Source organism: Schistocerca americana, chromosome 7, assembly GCF_021461395.2.
Source record: "Schistocerca americana isolate TAMUIC-IGC-003095 chromosome 7, iqSchAmer2.1, whole genome shotgun sequence".
NCBI lineage: Eukaryota > Metazoa > Arthropoda > Insecta > Orthoptera > Acrididae > Schistocerca > Schistocerca americana.
This window is the reverse complement of record NC_060125.1, coordinates 191547221-191562369: the sequence shown is the minus strand read 5'-3', so window position 1 is coordinate 191562369 and position 15149 is coordinate 191547221.

The window sequence follows — 15149 nt, the reverse complement described above, 5'->3', positions numbered from 1 at the left end:
AAATAGTGTGTTGTCTGTACGTAGTTATTTCTTTGCTGCCATGCGTTACTATTTGTTGGGACTGGGACTATACGTGCACGCGGCGAAACATTAAAGTTTGGTTGACCTTGTAGACTGCATTGTTGGTTAGGTATGCTAAGCGGCTGACTTTCATGCTATTGTGGTGAAAAGGTCTATTGTTACCAAAAATGTGGTTGCGACTGCCGAAAATTTTGTACATACTGATGATTACGATTTTATTTGTTATTAAAATTACGCTGGTTCTGGAGTGCCTAAAGAATGTTGTCACTTTCAGTAAAAATTTGTCACATCGGGTTTTCTTTAGTCATTTTTCTTAATTCTAGGTAGAGCAATAGTTAAAGAGCTATTTTGATAGATATAAAGGATAGTAGAAGAAAAGGCAGCAGTGCAGAAAACTAAAGATGAAACAGCACTACTACAGCTCGGGGCCCTATGCTCGCTACGGCACATATTCATTAAAGCGTAATGAATCCCCTGAGGTCATTTACGCACTGCAAATAAATTTTAGCTTTTGCGTTGCACGCAATAGCGGTAAAATTCCAAAGGTAAATTGTTGTAAGCACGTTAATTCAAGTTTCCTCATTACAGGCAATGCTGATGAAAATACAATAGCAATTTGTCGCTTCAGGTTCAAAGCTAGTTTCTCCATTACAGATAATAGCGGTGAAAGTACAAAAATAAATTGTCGTATACAGTGCAAATCGTGTATCTGTGTTCTGTCATTATTAAATTCTTTACATTTGCTTACAAATGCAAATTGCTCGAAATCTACGTTCTCGTCACTCAGTTTGATAACACGTTCAGGTTTGTGTGTGAATCTGTTCGTCTGTGTCATTTCGGATTTCAAGTTGCGTAGCTTTTCAGATTTTAAGTCGCGTGGCTTTTCGGATTTTAAGTCGCGTAGTTGCTGTAAATTGCTCACATTATACACGCTGCGTGACTCTGACACATGTTCATAAAGTGGCGTCTGTTGTGGTATGTTATTAACTGACATGTTTTTCATCTCTGTTACTTCTTGTTGTAAATTTGATAACTTCCGACGTAACGTGTTGTTAGATGAATCGATTTCATTAATTGTCAGCTGTAAATTTTGAAATTCAGGTGTTTGGATAAAAGAAACCGGTGCAGTATCGTCTGATTTATTGTCATTAGTATTTTCGATAGCATCAATACGACTGGCCAATTCATCACATTTTTCAGTCAGTATTTTAACCTGATCATCGGTTTTAGAATCAGACGCATTAATCTGTTTTTGCAACTTGCGCGTAGTTTCGCTCAGTTTTTTAACATCAGCTTTGATGACATCGCAATCCTGTGTTAGATCTAGTTGTTCGAATCTATCTGTCACTGTTTGAATATTTACTGTGTGTGTATCCGTTTTTGCTTTAAGATCAGAAATTTCATCCCGTAATTCCGCGTTTAATTGTTCTATGGTATTAATTTTGTCGGACACTGTAGTAATATTATTGTCTACATACGTCTTCGCTTTCGCGAATATTTTACGTTTGTCCTCTTGTCTTTGTGCAGTGATTGTTTCCATGACTTGTCGTTTTACTTTGTTTTGATCCTGAATAAATCTGCGGAAACGCGTATCACTGTTCTGTATGTGCTGATTAAAGCGCTCGTTAATCTGAGTGTTCTGCTGTTCGAATTTCGCGTCTATCTTTGCGTCCATAGTGCGCGAAAGTTCTACCGTCATTGCTCTAAACTCGTCCCGTAATTGTGTAGCTTTTTCAGAGCACTGTTTGGCGACTCCGCTAATTTCGTCTCTGAGTGTATCTGTCGCGGCTGTTTGCATTTCCCTTAATTCTTGCGCAACCGACTTTATTTCTTCGCTATTTTTTTGTGAACAAGCCTCAATTTCCACGCGCAACTGTTCCTTAGTGTCATGGCACTGCGCGGCAACGGCTGTAATTTGTTCACTAAGTTGTTTGAAATTTTCGTCATTATTGTCAAGTTTTTCATTTATGTGTTTGTTATCTTCCCTAAGTTGTTTGACCTGTTCTTTGAGTTGTCTAAAATTTTCGTTCTGTTCACTAAATTGTTGTTTGAGATCTTCACTCTGTTGTTTACTCATTTGTCGCAACAAAGCCATAATTGGATTCGACTCAAGGTCAGCATTTCTATTCTCTGAGCTGTTCAACAGTGGATCTGGAATTGTTTCACTTTCTGTAACCATATGGTCATTTTGAGATTTACAAAAAGGTTTGTCAGTCAAATGTATACTATCAGTCATTGTTTCGGAATTAAATAAATCTGTCGTACTTTCAGAACACTGTCCATTTACATTAGACAAATTTGTCTGTTCATTACTTGGATTTTCTAAATCGGGTGTGCTAAGCTCGGCAGCGCTCATTACAATAGAGCGTTCTGCGTCATCAATTGTCGTCAAATTAACAGACGAGACAATTGAGTTCGTTTGTTCATTATCAAGGTAAAAATCATCACTAGTGGTTGGAATGCACTGATTGGTAGTGAACGCAGGATTGTCATCATTACACTGCGTATCACATGTCCTATCGGTAAAGTCGTTTGAGCCGGTAATTTCGTTCGTAATACCTCGCGATACACTATTCACAGTCTTTCGCGGCATTTTTACAATAGTCAAAATTTTTCACAAAGCAAATAAGCACAATGCAAAAGCAACACACAAATACAACAAAGCAGCAAATTGCCGTTGACCTGTAGAAAGAAAGTCACAATATTATTAAAAGCGTTGCGCCAAATCCTAATTATCTAAGCAAATAAGAGCAGATATCTGACTGTCGCTCAAAAGACTCTCAACGAAATACGATCCTGGACTGGGTGTCGCCAAGTGTAACCTCCCCACCGCAATTTTAAAAGAAAAGGAAAGACAATACTCAATAGAAATGGGAGCCGAGTGTAACCTCCCCACAATAATTTTGAAAACGTATGGGCAATATTATTTAAGAATGCTAATGGACAGTGCGCTAAGCGTAAACTGCCCACAATGAAATGTACTGACAATGGCAACAAAAATGTGAAATTCGCAATCTGACTCAATTATAAATCCCTCAAAAAATTAAAGTCCATTCAGTGACAAGAAAATTCAATTAAACCGAAATATCGGTTTCTGGCCCTGTGTAAAAACAATCAGAATTAAAGTCTTACCTCAGAATAAATGGATGTCACATATCTGCTCTTGTTGTTGCGCACCACTTGGAGGAACTACATTGCAAATAATAATATTCTCCTTTTTTTTTGTAATTCTAGTGAAATTTTTCTTCAAAAAGAAGTGGAATGAAATGGGAAGTGCAACGAGATCTTTAGTTCAAAAAAATTATACTTTTGAAAAAATGCTTTTGAAATAAAAAAATTATTATTGGGAGACTTGTTGGAGAATAATTACAATAAATAAAATTTTTCATTATCTAATGATTATATTAATTAACAGTATACCTCATTCCTCATCTTGACCATTGTTGCCGACCGCCTACATCACACAACCGCACTGGGCTGCTACTACTGACCGACCGCTCTGCATGACGACTACAGACTCAGTACTGCTCTCAACTAGACAGAGCTACAGACTCGCAACGACTGAACTGACAGACTCGCAACGACAGACTGACTGCTACTCTGCATAGCGACAACTAACTCGCAAAGACTACTACTGACTGAGAACCGCTCGCAACACTCGCGCGGTCAAGCGCATACTCTCTGGTCACAGATGCTACAATGCCTCGCCATCGCTGCTGCGTTACATACGTGTTTCAACATTCCAACCCAATTTCCGGGACGGTTCATGTAGATGTAAGAGAAAGTAAGGGAATATCTTTCGTGGAGCAGTTGCTGTGAAGGAATCACCAAACGGGTCTTCGTTACTTGTTCGGCAAGGGATCTATTGTACATCGATTGCTATTGGCAGCCAGTTTGATCGATGTTTATTAGACTATCAGGGTCAAAATTAAGGATGAGTGCTTCCCTCTTAATCTGGAATCCTTCCGCAGCTGCGAGCACTTCGTCCATCGTTGAGTACTCTTTGCAGCTGTCCATATATTTCCAATTTTAATTACGAACTACAAACAGAATGCGCATTTGGAAAACGTGTACTTAAATGATTGATTTATTAATGCAATTACTAAGTCAAAAATTATTATTTTTGTATATTTTTCACGACAAACACTATTTAATGATATTCTGTACGATGAAAAAGCCAAATAAATAAATAAATAAAATACGTGGACAGGGTTTACACTTCCATCGTGGTAGCCGTCATCAACAGCCCCTGAGCCATGCTCGGTCGCTGGAAACATGATAATCGTTACGGACGTAGGAGTTAACATGAAAAACTGCAAGTGAGCGTTCTAACTTTCACGGGGGGTTGTAGATGGTAGGGGCTTTAAAAAACATTTTCATTAGATTTCCCTAAAATTTTGACAAAGTATTTGGTATGTAATTATTATTATTATTTAACTTGTTGAAACTCTGCTTTATAAATTTTGTAAAGTGAAACTACATCCCTCCTTTATAGATAGTCATTACTGTGGAACGGGTGCGCACTTTCAAAATTTTATTTTTTAAAAGGTATCACAGTTTGGACTATATAAAAATGATTGAGAATGTATGCAAAATTTTGTTTACTGACAACATTTATTTTCCCAAAAAAAGACATAAATTATGCAAAACAAGTTTTGATTGGAAACCGTAACAACTAACAGTTGGTTTAAAACTGCAGTGGACAAGGATCCTGGGTGGCAGAAGTGAGTCAAGTAATCAGGCCCTGAAAATGTGGATAACGCAATCTGAATTCATCTGACGCTGAGCATACTTTGATAATCTACAGACGTTTCTCAATATAGGAGCAGCTGAGATCAAGTGGCGATTGAGATCTGTACGCTCTGAAAAGGCCGGAGCAGCAGTGCATTACCCTGTTTGCTTCGTGCAGCGATGTAACTTGCAGCTTGCGAGATGTGTGTGACGGAGGCGAGATGAGAGGCGGCACCCGTGAATCGGACGCGGCCACGAAAGTAATGCATAAATCTCACGGTCTAGCGATCAGGCAGACTGATCGCAATTTACTCTCTACTAGAGCCCTGAAATCACAGTAGATTTCAGTCGTAGATTGCTGGTCGTACAAAGGACCAATTTAGCTCACTTATACGGCAGAGCACACAAAGATACCAAACGGTCGGTACAGTAAGAACTTCATCACAGGCTCCCCAGTCTAAACTGCTTGCAAGTGAAGTCAGTCCTAGGACAAGTCCCAAGCACCAACTCTACATGCCAGAACATCGGCCAGACGTCCCTCCAGACCAAAGTCCAGCATCCGAGTGCACTGCACCTCTTCAGAAAAAAATTCCGTTTTCCCACAAAGTGCACTAACGACACGGCCTTCACCCCATCTTGAGCCAATCACAGGGCTCTAGAGGCGCTAAATCTCCCCTCCCACATGATAGCACAAACTCCTGTCGAACCAGGGCAAGAATTAAGGAACCTGCATCTCTGGAGAAAGAAGAAACTGCCAATTACTGGCTTTTTTAAGTTTTCTCAGAGGAGGAAGAAGTTTTTTTTCTGAAGCCATATCACTTCTCACAGCAAGTAGCGAACAGATACAATGTTATAGATCTATATCTAAATCACCTGTGCCTTGGAGTTTGTTAGTCCTAGATATGAGGTGTAATAAAGATTCTATCTCTAAACGTTTCTCAGACGCCGGAGTTTCTTATAGAACCGAGGCAACCGATGGAAGTGGATCACAGGCCTATTTGCAGTATCGGCGAACACGAAAATTTGAGAATTTTTATTACGTGTGGCTCTGCACACAATGCACAGTTACGACTCCATTGTGTAGATGCGTCTCTTCAGTCCATCCCCTCAGCCCAGCCTTCGACTGGTGCCAATGCAGGTACAGCGGCATTGTTCGACTGGAGACCTGTCTCGACAAGGGGCTGCTCTGTCTGCCCTGTACGACTGTGGGCCTGTCCGACAAGATTTACTGAGGGATGGGCTCGCTGCCAATTACTTCCAACTCCAAATATGCCGTTTCTATGAGCTAAGAATCATAAAAGTACCTCATGCTTTTAGCGCCCTACCAGGCTCCATCAACGTCTGCTCAGGCCTTTAACTTTCTGGAGTCTCGCTCAAGCTGCGTCCGGTTGTAATAAAATCTTTAATAGTTTTCGGTGTATGAAAAATAAGTGAGAGAGTAACTTGTTCTCTCTCACTGCCCTCTGCTGCCATTGATTTTGGCATGGATAGTGTCTCACTTCAATATTGTTTAGTGTGACACGAACCAGAGGAAAGCATTGAAAATAATAGGAGAATCTCATACTGATAACCGATATGTATGTGAAAAAAGGAAACTTTGCCAACCAAGATTGCCCATGGCTAAAACACATCCTAGCTTGACGTCATTCATTCCAGTGGTCATTCACTCACATGAAGCTGCAAGGCAGCAAGAGTACATATAAACTTTGCTGTGAGTATTATGAATTATGTTGGACCCAGGGGTCATTGCTACATCACAGACTTCCGATAAACATTTGATAGGTGGTTAAAAGGCCTTACAACAACGAAATATACCCATTCACGCCATATCCTGAGGTCAGAGATGACTAATCTCCCTAACCATTTAGAATGTCCTTGAGTACGAACTGTTCTCTGATCATTGATTTACCCCTGCTCTATCATTCATTTGGTCTCAATCATCAAACACATATATTCTCAAATTCTCAATGAACAAGGAAATCACATATGTGATCTGTTTGTCTTATTACCTACAGTGTGTAAATTTGTGTATTATTTTCTACAACATGAAAACAAATACAGGACATAATCAGAGCATTAATAAATGTGCAGACAAAAATATCTCACTATCAAGACAGTTCAATTGATACATACAAAAAAACAAAGAAGATATTACATAATGATATTGCAAAAATGTATCCTATCGCTCCCTCCACAAGGGTCTCTGAGGAGACAAATTTTACAACTGGAAATGTCACATGAGTTGAAAATACGGCACTTACGCAGTCGCACAAACTGTGACTGGTAGGTCTGAAGAACAGCAATTTGCGCCAAAGTGGAATGGCATCCCACTCAGCGCATGAAGTGGCAGAAATGGCAGCAGATGTCTCTGCCATTCCCTCTCATCTCAAGGCAGCATTTGGCGACGGCAGCAACTGGCGTCTTTGGGCAACTTAGGGACCGCAGCTGGGCCCTTGGCGCCATCCTGGTCAGGCAGCAGTTAGCCGTCAGTGACTAGTGTGACAGCATTGCATTTGACGTGCAACCCACCCCCTGGCGTAGAGATCCATTCGCGATTAGCGGGATGTGGGGCAGCCCTGCTCTTCCCGTACACCTCTGCATCAGAATGCACCTGCTGGCATGAGACATCGAATTAACATGCCTGTTGTCGTTAGCCAGTTAGACTCGGCGTACGCGCCGACTGTGGTGCCACACGACACGCTTGTCCCTCAAATAGCGATCTGGCGGGTCGTTGGCCGCTAGGGGTTGCTTTCGGCACACAGTGGCGTCCTGCTGTCTGCGCTGGCTTGTGATGTTCTGCTGTCTGCACCAGTAGATGACCGGACTGCATGGCGTAGGTGCATCAGCTGGCCATGGCCCGGTTCTGTCACAGTGCGGGGTCCGCCACACCTGGCCACCACAGCTGAGTCATTGAGACAGTGGGCCATGATGTTCAGTCTGCCATGTTGGTTCTGGAGTCTGCACAATCCTCAAGTGTGGTCAAGTGCCATATTCTCTCACAAATGTCATTACATTGATATAATAAACTTGCAGAAAAGAAAATAATTTTGAATACAAAATTTTTTTACTTAATATATTTATTTATTTAATTAGTTTTTTATTTATTTTATTACTAAGGACGCAAATCCAAGAAATAAATTTGATGACTGCAGGGCCCTGTTAACGGTGTATGGACATAAATTATGTGGTGTGAGGTGTCTTTATTTGTGTGTCCAAGTGTTTTTTTTTAGTTGTTTGGTTAGTTCTATTCCTGTAATGCACTCTAATTTTACCTCTATACCTTCACCAAACGTGCAGACTTCTCCCAATACTAAATACTAGCTTATTGTACTACCATATGCCTTTGCTAATACTACCGAGGCGAATTTTCATTTTTTATTTTTCGATGTCTTCCGGTGTTGTCTGCTGATGGTGAAGTGGCCAGGAAGTGGGTTTACTCACTCAGGTGCTGGTGATTTGCCTGAAACCTTTGAAGAGGCATTTTATGGCTGCGTACACGTAATTTTACATAGTATAAGGATGCTTTTTGCGTCCTCTGTCAGGATCGCTGCTGCTGAAAAGAAACAAAGGCATTATGCATTATATACATATTTCTAATTTAATTCACGTCCATGGTCCATCGTTTCGTTTCTGCTTCCAATTTCTGGGGATGGGGTTTGCCACTCTACCACGACTTGCACTTGTCTGTGCTAATTCCCCATAGACAATATTTTGCCAATGGCGCTCACTTGGCGCTGACAAAATTCCACCAGGAGACAGGCTTTTGTCGATGGGACATGCCTTTCACTAGTCAGTTAGGCATGGAGCACACGTGACTCACTTATCCCTCGATTTGTGGCATGGCGGGTCGTTAGCCGCTAGGGGATTGTTTCTGGGGCGTTGTGGAGTCCCGCTGCCAGTGCTGGCTTGAGGTTCCCCTGGTAGATAAATGGGCTGCGTGACATAGGCGCATCAGCTGGCAACAGCCAGTTCTGCCACTGCGGGTGGTGCCCCCTCACCTGAGCTGCTACAGCTGACTCATTACTGCTGCCCGCTCCATTCGCCTTTCACTAGCTGGCGTGGGCTGTGATGTCCAATCTGCCATGTTGGTTCTGGAGTCAGCAAAATCCTCAAGTGTGGTCAGATGCCATAATCTCTCATAAATGCTATTACATCGATATAATCAATTTACAGAAAAAAAATATTGGGAAGCAGAAATTTTTTCTTATTTGTTTTGTAATGTTACTAAGGACGCAATATCAAAAAATAAATTTAATGACTACGGGGCCCTGTTAATGTTGTATGGACGTAAATTATGTGGTGTGAGATGTCTTTGTCTGTCCATGTGTTTTTGTTAGTTTTAGGTTAGTTCTGCTCCTGTCATGCACCCTAATTTTGCGCTGGCGTTACCTCTATACCTCCACCAAACGTGCAGACTTCTCCTAATACTAAGTACTAACTTACTGTACTACCGCATGCCTTCGCTAATACTACCGAGGCGAAATTTCAGGCATTCTATTCCTTGTATACTCCTCTTTTATTTTTCGATGTCCGGCGGTGTTCTCTGCTGACGCTGAAGTGGTCAGGAAGTGCGTCTGCTCACTCATGCGCTGGTGATTTGCCTGAAATCTTTGTAGTGACATTTAATGATTGTGTACACGTAATTTTACATAGTACAAGGATGCCTCCAGTCTCCTTTGTCAGGATCGCTGCTGCTGAAATGAAATACAAGCAAACTGAGTTTCTAATATAAGTCTCATCCATGGTCCATCATTACTTTTCTGCTTCCTACTTCCGGGTCTGGGGTTCGTCACTCAACCATGGCTTGCACTTGTCCTTGCTAAATCCCATTACACAATGTTTCGCCGACGGCGCTCACATGGAGCTGGCAAACTTCCACCACGAGACAGGCTACACTGCATGACAGGCGATGGCTCATAGCACACCGAGTCTTAGCAACGGCACACGCCCAAAGTGTGGACCGCTAACACCATACGAAACTCATCCGAAAATCGGTACGCACATGCTCTATGGAACGATTTACCGTCTCGACACCACGAAAAACATAATGTGACGTACAACCGTCGCTTGGGCAGTGTACAAGAAACCACGAAAGTAAACAGAAACGATTTCATTGGACATGGTAAAATGGAAATGCAGTGTGGCTAGGGCCTCCCGTCGGGTAGACCGTTCGCCTGGTGCAAGTCTTTCGAGTTGATGCCACTTCAGCGACTTGCGTGTCGATGGGGATGAAATGATGATGATAAGGGCAACACAACACAACACCCAGTCCCTGAACGAAGATAATCTCCGACCCAGCCAGGAATCGGACCCGGGCCGTTAGGTATGGCATGCAGTCGCGCTGACCACTCAGCTACCAGGGGCGCACATTGGGCGTGGTGACGCTTGTGCAGGCTCTTTTACGAGAATGCTACGGCAGAGTACGACGCGCAATTGCGGTCAAATTACGACAATTCTCCTTGCACTCCATGGAGCAGCGATCGGACAACAATTGTGAAGTCCAAAGAAATAATAGCAGTATGCAGTGTTTGGAGTACTCAGTATTGCAACGTGCCTGGTTTGGCATGCCACAAAAAGTGCAAATTGTTGATGAGGTATAGCTTGCAACGGAATTTTAATTCAATCTGCCACCTGCCAGTGAATGTTGGCTTGAAGATGTCACAAATACGCAACTCATTTGACCACTTTCAACAAGGACCCATGCTGAAAACTAATGGAAATTACAAATAAACAAAATAACACCGAAATAGAACGAATGGAAAATTATGCTAAGCAACACAATATCAACATTAAATTGCGTTAAACAGTTCATCCATGGAGACTATTTACATACTGCACCTTCTCTCATCTATAAATCTACTACATACACTTAGTCTACGAATGTCTTGACATGACAGACGTGGTGGATGCCAAGAGATTTCCTTGATTTCAAGGTCTCTAGCTCCAGAGAGTTCAAGTGAGCGATTCTCCGGACTCGGACAGGTGGGAAGAATTTGTGGTACAGCTGTTTCTGTTTGTTAGATGGACGGAAACTTCTAACGAGCACTTTTTGGCCAATTCGGTACGCTCTCTCGCGTGCTTTTCTATCCCAACTCTCTTTCCGTTTCTCTCCTGCCTCGCGCAATCTCGTGAGTGCAAGGTCAGCAACTTTTTGGTGTTCTTCTCGAGTTCACGGGGGAAATTTTACAACTTTACGGATGAGATCTGTGGGTTGTCTGTTCTTGACAGCCGGCCGGGGTGGCCGAGCGGCTCTAGGCGCTACAGTCTGGAACCGCGCGACCGCTACGGTCGCAGGTTTGAATCTTGCCTCGGGCATGGATGTGTGTGATGTCCTTAGGTTATTTAGGATTAAGTAGTGCTAAGTTCTATGGGACTGATGACCTCAGAAGTTAAGTCCCATAGTGCTCAGAGCCATTTGAACCATTTTTTTTTTTTTTCAGAACTGTTATTGGTGCTGTTTTGATGACACTGTGTGGCAACTCGTTCATCATGTCCTGCAAGTCACGTAGGAAAATGTCCCAGGTGGCGTGTCTTTTCGCGCAGTAGGTACGGCAGAGGTTTCCCAGACTTTTCATCACTACTTCTGCTGGCGACGATTGTAGATGTCGTATGGAAGCGAATATAGTTCGGTTCTGTGTTTCCGCAACATCTCTTTCCACTTCTCTGACCAGAACTGAGGTCCATTGTCGGAGATGATCCTGTCGACATGGCCGACTTGCGTGAGGTAATCCTTGCAGAATGCTGTACATACTGACTGCGCAGTTATTTCTTGAGCGGCGTTAAAGTGACATACTTGGATGTCAGCTCTACTACCATAAGGATGTAGCAGTATCCTCTATTTGTTCGCACGAATGGGTCCATTAAATCTGTTCCTGCAATATGTTTCAACTTTTATGGTATGATGGGATATAGAGGTGCTTGCGTTGCCACAGAGACGTGCTTTGACTTCTGACACGCTTTGCAGACAGCCAAACCTTCCTGACTCTTACGTCCATATTATTGAAATAGCACATTGCGCGTTATTTTAAGTAGCACTTCCTGGGTCCAAAACGTGTGTAACTCAGATGGATGTGCCAGATGACCTTGTTCACCAGTTGATCTGGAATCCAAACGCGCCAGGGCACCCCTTCTCCCTCACTTAGAAAGAACAGAATGCCTTTTCGTACTAAGTAAAACTGTCTCAATTTTGATTCCGTCACGTCTTCCACTCTCTGTTTTAGAGCAAATAGACCTGGATCCTTGTCCTGCTCCTTGCTGATGTCCTTGAGGCCGAAGATTACATAATTCTCAAAGGCAACCTTCTTCATATAGAACAAGCTGAAGTGTTCGTCTTCCAGTGGGTTAGACTCACTTGTTTCTAGCCCCACAGGTGAACGTGACAGCGCATCCGCAATGATGTTCTCCTTCCCTGGTATGTGTGTGATCAAAAAGTCATACTCCTGGAACAAGAGTGCCCATCTCGGTAGGCGTTTGTTTCAGAGTTTCGCTGTGAGTAGGAATTCCAAGGCTTTGTGGTCGCTGTAGACCCTTGTTTTTCTCCCATACAGAAAAAAACGAAATTCCTCGAAGTCTAAAACAACCGCCAAAGTTTTTAATTTAGTAACCAAATAATTTTGTTTCACACTTGTTGAGGACTCGGCTTCCAAAAGCAATGGTTTTGTGCACCATGTTTCACCCTTGCTGATATCGTTGGAAAATCACTGCAGCAACCAGAGTAGGAGCTGTCTGACGCAATGCAAAGGTCCTCCTGCAGGCTGGGGTGCAAAGTGCGAAAGAATTGGCGCATTAATCAGCACGGTTTTGAGACCTTGGAATTCATCTACCACCACGTCGTCCCATTCCCTCGGTGTATTTTTTCCAGTGAGCTGGCATAGCCGCGGTGTCGCTAATTTCTTCACATGGACGAATCGTTTATAGAAATTTGCGATGCCAAAGAAGCCACGTAGCTGTTTCTTGGTTGTTGGCGTGGCAAATTTTGTAATTGCCTCTATTTTGTCCGAGTGTGATTCCTTCCGCGGTAATGGCACGTCCGACGAATTTTACTTGTAAGGTTCCTATGCATGACTTCGTGATGTTGGCGGTTACGACGCATTCTTTGAAAGTCTGTAGGATTTCTCTGAGGATCGCATTTTGTCCTCTCCATGTCGGTTTTGGATCCTTTACTGTATGAGGATCCTTTACTGTATGATAGCGGAACAAACACTGGTAACAGTTACTTCTGTAAAATATCTGGGAGTATGCATACGGAACGATTTGAAGTGGAATGATCGTATAAAATTAATTGTTGGTAAGGCGGGTGCCAGGTTGAGCTTCATTGGGAGAGTCCTTAGAAAATGTGGTCCATCAACAAAGGAGGTGGCTTACAAAACTGTCGTTCGACCTATAATTGAGTATTGCTCATCAGTGTGGGATCCGTATCAGGTCGGGTTGACGGAGGAGGTAGAGAAGATCCAAAGAAAGCGGCGCGTTTCGTCACCGGGTTATTGGTTAAGCGTGATAGCATTACGGAGATGTTTAGCAAACTCAAGTGGCAGGACTCTGCAAGAGAGGCGCTCTGCATCGCGGTGTAGCTTGCTGTCCAGGTTTCGAGAGGGTGCGCTTCTGGATGAGGTATCGAATATATTGCTTGCCCCTATTTATACCTCCCGAGGAGATCACGAACGTAAAATTAGAAGGATTTGAGCGCGCACGGAGGCTTTCCGGCAGTCGTTGTTCCCGCAAACCAAACGCGACTGGAACAGGAAAGGGAGGTAATGACAGTGGCACTTAAAGTGCCCTCCGCCACACACCGTTGGGTGGCTTCGGGAGTATAAATGTAGATGTAGATGTAGATCAAGAGGTCGTTCACGTCGGTGGTGATGCTTTGCTTAATGGAGTCATTTAAGATGCTATCGTGTCCTCTGATGAAGGCAGATGAAGACACGTTTAGCACGAATGGTAGACGTTTAAATCGATAACATTTCCCGAATGCAAGGAACGCCGGGTATTTCCTGCAGTCTGGGTGGTGCAGGATTTGCCAGAAACTGGACCGCAAGTCAAGAGATGAAAAAATCGTACACCATGGAAATTTTGCAGGATTTCGTCCAGCTTTCCCGGACGATCTGTCTCTGGCTCAATGATTGTAATGATTTGGCGCGAATCCAGCACCAAACGGATCGAGCCGTCAGCCTTCTCTACCACTGTGAGTGGGTTGTTGTACGTGGAGCTTGTTGGTTCAATGATGTCTTCGTCAAACAACCTCTTGATTTCGAGAAAAACCTTCTGTCTGTAGGCGTGTGGGATTTGGCAGAGAGGCACGAAGAATCTAGTGTGTTCCCGCATCCGAAACGCATACGTGAAATTCCGAATTGCTCCGGTTTTCGGTAGAAAGACATCTGCGATTTCCTTTAATATTTCCTCAAGCTCATCTTTTTCCTGGGTCGGGATGTTTACTAAATTCCCTAGCAAGTGATCAATAGCATCGCGCTCCTCTCCTCGAATTTGCTCAAGATCTTGAGTGTTGCGGCTACACTCATGGTGCTACGACTGATTATTTTCTTCCCCTCCTTTTTTCTGCGTAGATTAAATTGACGCATTCGGCAGGGATTTGCGCACGTTTTGCGTGGTTTGCAAAGGAAATCTTCGTGGCGCCGCCTTTACGTAAAGTCAGTTCTCCCCGCCGTGCGTCCAATATGACCTGTTGTTGATTTAGAAAATGCATGCCAAATATTACCTCAATAACCAAAGAAGGGACGACCAGAAAGTTCGCTTGTAAGGTATGCCCTTAGCAGCTGAACGTCAACCTGGTTTGTAACTGCACTTCTGTATGCTTCTCTCCAGGAGCGCCAGTGGTTCTGATAGTCTTCAGCGTGAGTGCCAGTCAAATATGATTTGCAGTGCATTTCTTGTATGCCGAATCCGATATCGCCGTCACCTGGCTTCCGCTGTACACAATTCCGGTAAGATTGACCTTGCCGACTGTTATGGGAATGATGGGATGTAAATCCAGTTGTCATCATCTCCTTTTCTTCCCGTAACAGTGTGACGCCACCTTAGGAAAATTATGAATGACTGTGCTAGTAAACTTCTACGTAATTTGATTCAAAGACAGCTGAGCAAAACTGAACATAAAAAACGGTTCAAATGGCTCTGAGCACTATGGGACTCAACTGCTGAGGTCATTAGTCCCCTAGAACTTAGAACTAGTTATACCTAACTAATCTAAGGACATCACAAACATCCATGCCCGAGGCAGGATTCGAACCTGCGACCGTAGCGGTCTTGCGGTTCCAGACTGTAGCGCCTTTAACAGCACGGCCACTTCGGCCGGCTAAAACTGAACATACTCAGACAGTTCTCTCTTCACTTATTCTGATCATCACTAAACTGACACACAATATTTTTAGCGCAACCCCATC